Genomic DNA, 9,878 nt, shown 5'->3' with positions numbered 1-9,878 from the left:
ATAACTTTTTTTATATCGTTCTCCGTTGCAAATTTATCTTAAATTTACTTTGATAATTAATTTAGTTTTAATTAAGATTTTGGTTTTGTCTATGTACATCAATATGAAATACGACTCTAACCATTAAACTAATTGCTCAAATAGTTTACACTAGTACTAATGAGTTCGAGGTTGGGCAATTAACCTTGATCGAATTTTAGGTTGTTTTAACTAATGGTCGATTTGAAAGAGATGAAAGAACATTTTCCATGGATTAAGATTTGGGATGTTTGGGCGACGTTGGTGTTGCTTTTGACACACATGAGAAGTTAGACCGTTTTTTATTTTACACATTATATATTTAATAAAAGTTATTTATTATTATAAATATTCACATATCATCATTTAAATAAATATTTAATAAAAAATTATGAAGAACTTGATATAAATAGTTTTACTTGGTGCGTTTGGTAACATGTGAGTTCAACTCATTGTGATTTTTTGGAAATGACTTTTATATTGATTTAAATTTTTTTACCACCAATTCAAATACACTATACAACCGACCATGTGCATTAACTAATATAGAATTATTTTGATTTAATATGTGATCTTAAGTATTTATTGAAAAACAAATGAAATTTTGAATTCAAGAATTGAATATACAATTATGTTAAAATTTAAATACTGGAGGAGGAATAATAATCTTATATACAAAACTGAAATGAATTTTTTTTTTATGTGTGGTGTACCAAAAACACATTATTATTTGTATACCCTAATTTCGTGTGTATTGACAATTTGATTCAGTGGAGAGGAGAGAGAAGTTATCACGTTGAGTGGGGATATCGATAAGTTAATTAAGTGCACAAATACGTCACCTACTTCGTTTTCAATATGCCATTCTACTTTTCCTCCCATTTTTTCAAGCCCGATCGATTTGTTTTCTGTAATTGTTTTCAACTAAGGAAGAGAATAAATCCAATAACAGGACATACTGTCGGGGTATAGTGATCGTTTGATGATGATAACATTGGCATCTTTGGAGAATATCGCATAAACACAATTTTGATTTTCTCTTTATAGGAGTTTCCCTGAACTTGGATTATTACAAGTATTCACATAACACTGATAACAGAATCCAAATTCTTTTATTAAAAATAAAATACACAGGATCCAAATTTCATTTCTTTTTTATTATGTGCTCCATTTTTCCATTTAGGTGGTGTTTTGGCCCAGGCTTCCCAATTGCACAGTTAAGGAATATTTCATCATTGGATTCCACTAACAAACCTGAATAGTCTTATCAATATGAATTATTTATTATGCCACAATATGTGATAATATGTAAAATCACTGATTAGTGATCTGATGCTAATTGTGAAGTGCTGAGAAATTTTAAGCTAGGAAAGCGATCGTTTGAAAGATAAGTGGTTTTACAATTTTTTTATAAATAACTTATAAGTTAATTGGAAATTTATAATTTATAAGTTAAGAGCTAAAAGATTAGAAATTAACTGATTTAATTAAAAGTATTTAATAAGATTAACGTATAAGTTAACTAATAAATGTCAAATAATATAAAAGAACATTTAATTTTATGTGAAGTTTAGTTAATAAAAAGAAGAATTTTTGTTTTTATGAATTGAATTGATAAAATAAAAATATATATAAAGAAACAAATTATGTCATAATTTTAGGGAAAAGAAAAACAAAATAATTCAAGAAATAATTATAAAGTTAATATAATTGAAAGATTTTATAACCTTAAGAAATAATGTAATAATGACAATTGATAAATTGACTTTGTGTTTATTGTGTATATGTAGAATATAAAATTAGATAGATGATTTTTTTATACAATGAATAAAAAAATAAGAGAATTTTAAATTGACTAAAATGATAAAATAAAATTTCAAATAAAATAATAAAAATAAAATTGAAAAAAAAAATCATTAACTTATAAGTTAACTTATTTTTTATAAATTACTTCAAGTAATACTTGAAGTAGCTTATAAAAAATAAATTATCAAAAAAGTAATTTCATATATCAAATAAACTTATTTTAATTAAAAATACTTATAAACTAATAAAAAAAACTTATAAACTCCTGAAAAAGGCCTTTATCAACGTAGGCTTTTTAACGTATACTATTATCATAATCTCATAAGTAGAATAAAGTTCAATTAGGAAAAGGTTAAGTGTGTAACACAAAAATTAAACCCTATTATAAAAAAAATATTATTTTAGATATTTGCGCAAAAGTTTGTACCATAATTTAGAATGGGGACCACTTCACCGAATATTCTGTTGTAAAAAAAGAAGTGCCCTAAACTTTAATAAGTCAATAGCCACTCAGTTTTTCTTTGCTTATTTATTCAGTTCATTGCTGTTATTATTGTTGTACACCCATTAAGTACTTAAATCAAAGAGTCAAAACATGAAAAAGAAGGTCTTCTGTATTAATGTAATATTTTTATTTTTATTATTTTAACTTGTGCAGTTGGTTCGTAGAATAAAAAATTATCGTTATTGCTATAACTATTAATACAAGTAGATCAAGCTACAGCAAGTTTTTATCTTAGAATTGAATTAGTTATTAGTTAAGGGTGTGATTGGTCACGCATTAATAAGGAAGTTTTCCACATCTTGATATGGAAGTGGTTTCCAAATACATAGTTAGTGGTTGGAGGAATCTATATAGTCACCGAAATTGTCCATGACTTTAATTTATTTAAGGTGTTGTTATCATCTATCAAACACCAGTTCCCGTCACTTATGTTTGTTTGTTTTTTTCAATCAGAAAAAAAGGCAATTTATATAAGAGGTACCAGAAGTACCAATCAGCAATACATCAACGAAGTTACACAATATAATATATTTGTATATGATGAAATACAAATATTGGATAACCAGCAGAGGAAGAAGCTTAGTAGCTACACCGACAAATTAAGATAAAAAGGAGAAAATAACAGAATCCACCACTAACATGCCACTTCCCCCTCTATTATCAGTACACACCCCCCACTTATGAATCATTTTGGTTAAAATCCATTAGCCTTAGCTGCTAAAAAAAGCTAAGATTTATCTTAGTGTGGAACATTTAGATACAACCTAATCTAAGCATTCAAGTTAATTTTGAAGACAGTAAGCAACTTAAATTTGATGGCTCTATACCAATGACGCCATTAGTTAACCACACGACTCAAAATTGAAGTTATTTGATATTTACGTTTAATAACATAACACAAACTCATCCCAATTGCCAAATATATGTATTTTTATATATATAATTGAGGGAAGTTTTACTATTTTCGCGTCTTAGTCAGTTCCATTCTTGCGTCAAGTCATTTCCTTTGTTTTTTCTCCGGTTTCCACATCACTGTCTACATTTTTCCATGACCTTTACTTTTTTCTTTTTCTTTTTCTTTTTCTCTAGCTTATGAGATAAGATAAGTAAGAGGCAGTCTATTCATATCACATTATCATATACCACCACTGATATATGAATTTTTAAGCCTGTGTTGCGTCCTTATCATAAATTTACATATAACCCTACGTTTGTGTTATCTATATTAGAAACTGAAATATGGTGTTAACGAGTAATAATACATTATATTACATCACTGCAAAGGATAAGTACTACTTAATTTCAACTTTCAAGCTTAAAAAAATGAGTTGTCCAAATCAAAACTGTGGGGAAGAAATATTAATTAAGACTGATTCAAAATGAATTCAAATTGGGCTTAGTTTTCACATGCTTAAATATTTCCATTTCTATATCTTAGACTTCCAATTTCAATGTTGAATTGTGGAAGTAAATTAGCATATATAGGAACTATTTTAAGGGATGAAGGCAAACATACTACTCCTCAAGACATTAATTGGCGTAATGCCATAGTCATATTCTCGGATCTAAATTATACAATAGATGTCATAGTCATATTCTTATATCAAAGTGGAATATTATTTTTAACTCTGAGAGTTGAAAGTTGAGAACAAGCAAGATTCTGAAATGGCATCGGATCGGTATCTTATTCCTTGGCTACCCTTTTTGGTTAAACAAAAGAAGAAGAAAATAGCACAAGAAATAAAGATAGAGGTGGAATAAAATTCACAAACGTGCTAGGTTTTAAGAATATTCGTACATCAGTTGGAATATGATATATTCTTTATAATAGTCAGTGGTTGCTCAAAGTTTTTGGAATAATGGCCTAAAATGAATAATTTGGCCAATTTTACGGCGGGCCTAAGATGCTTTAGTAATTAATATAGCTCATTTTTTTTTAAATTGAAATTAGATAAGATACATTTTTTTTAAAAAAAATTAGGCTATTTAAATAATGTCATCTGTAAAAGTACTTATCTTTTGATGTATTCATGTATCTTTCTTACTTGATGAATGATGATAAATGTTAAATTAGTATTTTCTCTTTCTTAATTCAAGAAATATTAAAATAAGCAGATATTTTAAAATTTTGAGCATTACTATTAAAATATTATTAAATAAAAATTATTACTATTAAAATATTATTTTTATTAGTTAAACGCTTTTTTATATTTTAAAATTTTAAATTTTAAACGTATGTAATTTTATGTTTTATCATAAAAGTCTTCTCTAAAGTTAAATCAATCTTTTCTAAGTATTTATATTTATATTTGTGATACCTTATATTTAAAAGTACGTATTGGTAATGTACAAAATACTTTCTACTTTTTCTTTTAAAAAAATACTTTCTGCTTTTCATATTATGTTGGCAAGGTAAGAAATTATATGCATTAGTTCAGTATCTAGCCATGTACAAACTCTATTATGGGCTAATTTCTATGAAAAACATTTATTTTACACTCTAAATGTTGTATATATTTTGGAATTTAAGAGAGAAATAAAAGAAAGGGAATGATTGTGAATCTGATAGATGATATAATAAAAAATAAAGAGAAATAGAAAATGATATAAAATAGATGTAAATTTTAGGGTGCGAATTTTTTTTGAATATTTGTGTAATAATAATAATGGAAAAATATATCACCAAAAATAATGTAAAATATTATAAAAAGTGTGACAATTTCTTAACTATAGTCTATAGGTTACTTAAACTAAGGTTGTTGGAATAAGTAGATCCGTTTAATTTAATAAGCTAAAATGTGTTGGTTGAATTTGAAAATTTTGAACTCAATTTAATTTTGATTTAACTTGATCCACGTAGGCCGGCTTGTAATGAAATAGATTAGTACGTTAGTCCGTTTTTTTTCTCAAACAATTTGTATGTCTCATTTAATAAATTGAGCTAGGTTTTAGATTAAATTTGAAATAGTCATATTTGTCCATCCAACTTGACTTGAAATTCTCTTCACCTCAACCATCATTATATTTTTTTATAATCATGTTATTAATATGAAATATTTGTCAATGATTAATTTATGTTAAGAGATCTAATTATCTTTAGTGAAATTCTTCTTTTGCATCCATATTTTTTCTATTCACGAGATTTAACCTAAAATTTTAGGTGAAATAAATAAATTTAATGTAACTTGAATCAATTATTCGTTAGTTGTTATTTGTTGTATATCCAACTTGAAGTTGTTATAATAGTATAAAGCAATAAAAGCATATATATATATATATATATATATATATATATATATATATATATATATATATATATATATATATATATATCTGCCATGTCAGCATGTATAATGACATCTAAATGAAAATGGTTGGTCGATCAGATTTTTGGACCTTGGCTTTCTTATCTCTCAACAACTTGAGGCTATTCTATCCACTTTCTACGGCATCAAACACATGCTGGGTGCATTACTTGCAACTTTCAATATGGTAGCTTACTACATTATTTGCTGTCAATTTTGAAGTGACCGTCTCCAGAATTTTTGCTAAGATCTCATCAGATTTTAGACATTGAGTTTTCATTAATATCTCCGCACAATGCAAGAAACTTGACGTTAAGAATTTCTGAGAACCATTCGTGGAACTGCATTAGCATCCTTCACTTTTCACGAAAATGAAATCTATTACTCAAACTAGAGTGGGCATTGAAAGATGGAATTTTAAAAATGTCCATTTGTATTTTAAATTTTGGGCAGTTTCGTTTCTGATCCACAAATTTGTGCGGTTTCAGTGGAAAGACCCAATATTCTCAACATTTGGGCCTTATTTGAACAACTATTGGTAAGAATAGAAGTTTCCAAAATGGGTTTGTAATTGGTGTTATGAGGCAATTGATTCCTGCACCTCCGAACATACTTCCTGCACATTTATTTATCTTTTGGAAAGCCTAATCCGAATGTAATTTTACATTATGGATTAACCTTTCCGAAATGTAATCCAGAATATAATTTTTTTACGTTATGAAATGGTTAATCCTGAATGTAAATTACATTTCTGGATTAGGGTCCAGGAAGCAATTGCCCATCCATGACCATGAGAAGTAAATAGTTCTTTTTATAATTAGCCCAACAAATGACCATTAAGGGGGAATAGGAAAAAGTTAGGTTGATGATGTTGCTAATGACTTGTTCAACTGTAATTTCCCCTCGAAAAAAAAAACAAAATAAAAGGCGTGATGAGCCATTGACAACTAAAAAAGTAATGATAATCATTATTAATTAAATAAAATATTAAACAAATAAATATCACAAAATTCTCCTTTACGTGATAAGGATTTTCCTTTTACTGAGTGTGGTTTGAAAATGAAATCATCAAACTGGTGTAGTGCTCGATATTGAAAAATTGTGGTACACGAGGGGTTGAATGAAATCAGCTTATGATTGTAAAGTTTATTTTTTTCTTACAAAGATGACGGTGAAGTTATTAAGTTAATATAGGAATATGCATGCATATTTATTATTGGGATGAGCTCCTTTGGTATCAGAATAAAAGGAAAATACCAAAACTAAAACCAAATTAATGATAACTTTAATAAATAATAATATTATCATGTAAAAAATAGAACCCATTACTGTTCTCAATATCCTCAAACTTCACCTTCCTTAATTGAACTCGAAAGTTTTCTGAGCATCGATTTTCTGATAGTGGCTTGAATTTTAGAGCCCTACACGTCAAATTAATATCCAACACAATAAGAAACGCAAATATATGCAAAAATTGGGAAAAGGCAAAGAAAGAAACTTTTCTGCCGAATCAATGAGAACCATCTCTGCCGCTAAAGATTTGTTTGACTAATTGACATCAATCATCTTCCACAAATGGATAAATGTTAGAATCTTTGGTAAGCTATCAAAGTATCTTGTAAATAGTATAAAATAAAAAGTTTGAGTATCGTATTCATATGATTTTGTGTGTATTTGACTATTGGTGTAAATTACACAATTAGGCAAAGGATAATTGGGGTTTGGTATAAGACGATTAAAAACAATAAAAATACAACAAATAAAAGGTGAGCAAAAACACAAACAGTTGGTGGACAAAAGGAACCAAATACAAATTAAATAAAGTTTTGGGAATTTGACTACACTAAGTTAATAATTTAAGTTATTTAACTCAACTCCTAATTCCTTTACAAGTCAAATTAAACCATTTGAATTCAAAAACAAAAGTTTATCAAGGCCAACAAATGTTATTCCATCCCTAGACATAACACCCATTAGATACCACTTTCAAATCTTAATCAAAAAACATTTTCCAAAGGGAGTTTAACTATGAAACATTTTCATATGGTTGATTAGTAATGATACTAACAAGCATCCCTCCATCCCTAGATAAGACATTCATTAGATGTTTTGTTCAAAACCCAATTTTCAAGCATTTTCCAGTAACAATAAAAATAAAGAATTGAAGCTAAGATAATCAAACCATAAAACAAGCAATCAAAATGGAAGAAAAGCAATAACATAGGAAATGACACTGAATAAATATAAAGATTAATTACATGGGAGTAACTTAATATACCAATCCCCCAATAATTGATGAACTAGTATCTCATTGTCATGAGAAGCCTCAAAATTACAAGATGGAAAGGAGAAAATGAAGGGGAATGGATGAAAATGGAAGATGAAAGTAGATGAGAGTTCCATTCACCACACACAATTCTAGGTTTATGCCTCCCTTGGGAATCCTAAGATAATGTCCTTTTATATGGGATTCAAAATCTTTATCTTGTCACTTCAAAGTATAATCTACTCAATGAGCAAGTTATTTTAAGAATTATAAAAGACACTTCAAATGTGATTCCAGTGGCTAGGCAAATTCTTTGTAATTGATATTTTGAATATTTTTTCTTCACTTTGTGATCTTTACTCACTAGTTGAATTTTTTCTCATTGGACAAGTTCTTCTGATCACTTGACATTTTTCTTTACTCTTGAGTTGCTATGTGATTTTGTTTGCACAATTAATTTTGTTGGACCAACATAACTCGTTGGGCCAAACATTGTGTATGACATCTTCAATTGATGTTCTAACATCTTTGAAAAGAAAAGTAAAAATTAGGAGAAATGAATTATAATTTTATTTACAGCCTAAGATTCTATAAAATTACATTTTCTAATTAAATTGAGACTAAACTAAAATAAAATTTTAGAAAAAAATAAATAATTACTGTGTTATTTATAATTGAAATGGACGTATGCAACAATTATCAATTATCAACAACGCTCACTTTCATTTTCCAGGTTTGTTTTGCAGGAAAAATATCTCTCACGCTGTCAAATATCTTTCTACCGAGAGTGGAAGATGGGGTGAAATGGCCGAGAGCATGTGAAAAAAATCAGAGCCCAAGCACCATTTTATAAACCAAGTTTCATACACAGCAATTTCTACGTAAAATCTCATCTCATGATGATTGACATTTCAAATTGCATTCCCGAAAAAACAAACGTAAACGTAAAGGATTCCTTTTGGAATGACTTATCAAAATCAAAAGTACGAAGGACAAGATTCTTAAAATGAATCAAAACGCAGACACATGAACCGTAAATAAATCCATTAATCAAAGTACAGAAGTCAAGATTCTTAACCCTTATTAAATTTATAAAAAAAATCAAATTGTAAAAAGTCAAGCTTGACTTGTATTGTTAAAATAGAGAAGGAATCTTTGTATTCAGCTACTGATAAACCAAAATAGAGAAGGAATCTATGTAAAAAAATAGATAGGCCAACCAAGCGCATATCTGCATATTATTATTCCAAATGGTTTGTTAGATGGTCAAAAAATAATTCTGAGCTACATGACGAAGGAATGAATGGTAGCACTGGTAATTCAGGAACTCATAACTCCAAAGGATATCAAAGGATAATGGCTGAACTAGAAAAAGACTTTTAATTGAACATGGAAAAGATGCTTGATCGAAACAGGAGACTTGTATTGTTATTGATACGAATATGTATTGTATAATTTACTTGATAACATATGTCAAATTTACGAAGAATAATCTATGTTTAATTTTTGTAGAATACATGTTTAAAAAGAAAAAAAAAATTTAAATGTGATTTTTTGGACTATTAATTAGTTTCATAATCGATCTAACTGACCTAAGATTGTAAAGATATTTTAAGTTTCATTATAGAATAAAAATCTTATTTATAGTGATTAAAAATATATGAATATGCATTGATTTTTCTATAGAGGGTGCTGGGGTCCAAACGTATTTTTTTAAGAGGAAGAAAAATGTGAAATATGTAGTATGAAAATATTTTCCCTAAAAGTATCACAACAGTTTTAGAATTATTTTTATTTTATTACTTTATTTAATTACTTTTATTTTTCATGTACATATTTCTTAACCTTTTGTTTTCTAACTTTTTAAATAAATTATAAAAGTTAATGACTTTGTTCGAATCAAATCAATTTTTATATATGATTAATTACTTAATTTAATAATTTTGATTAGTGATGATTTGAATGATACTTCAATAAA

The sequence above is a fragment of the Glycine max genome, chromosome 11 (assembly GCF_000004515.6).
Source record: "Glycine max cultivar Williams 82 chromosome 11, Glycine_max_v4.0, whole genome shotgun sequence".
In the NCBI taxonomy this organism is placed as follows: domain Eukaryota; kingdom Viridiplantae; phylum Streptophyta; class Magnoliopsida; order Fabales; family Fabaceae; genus Glycine; species Glycine max.
This window is presented reverse-complemented; position numbering follows the sequence as displayed.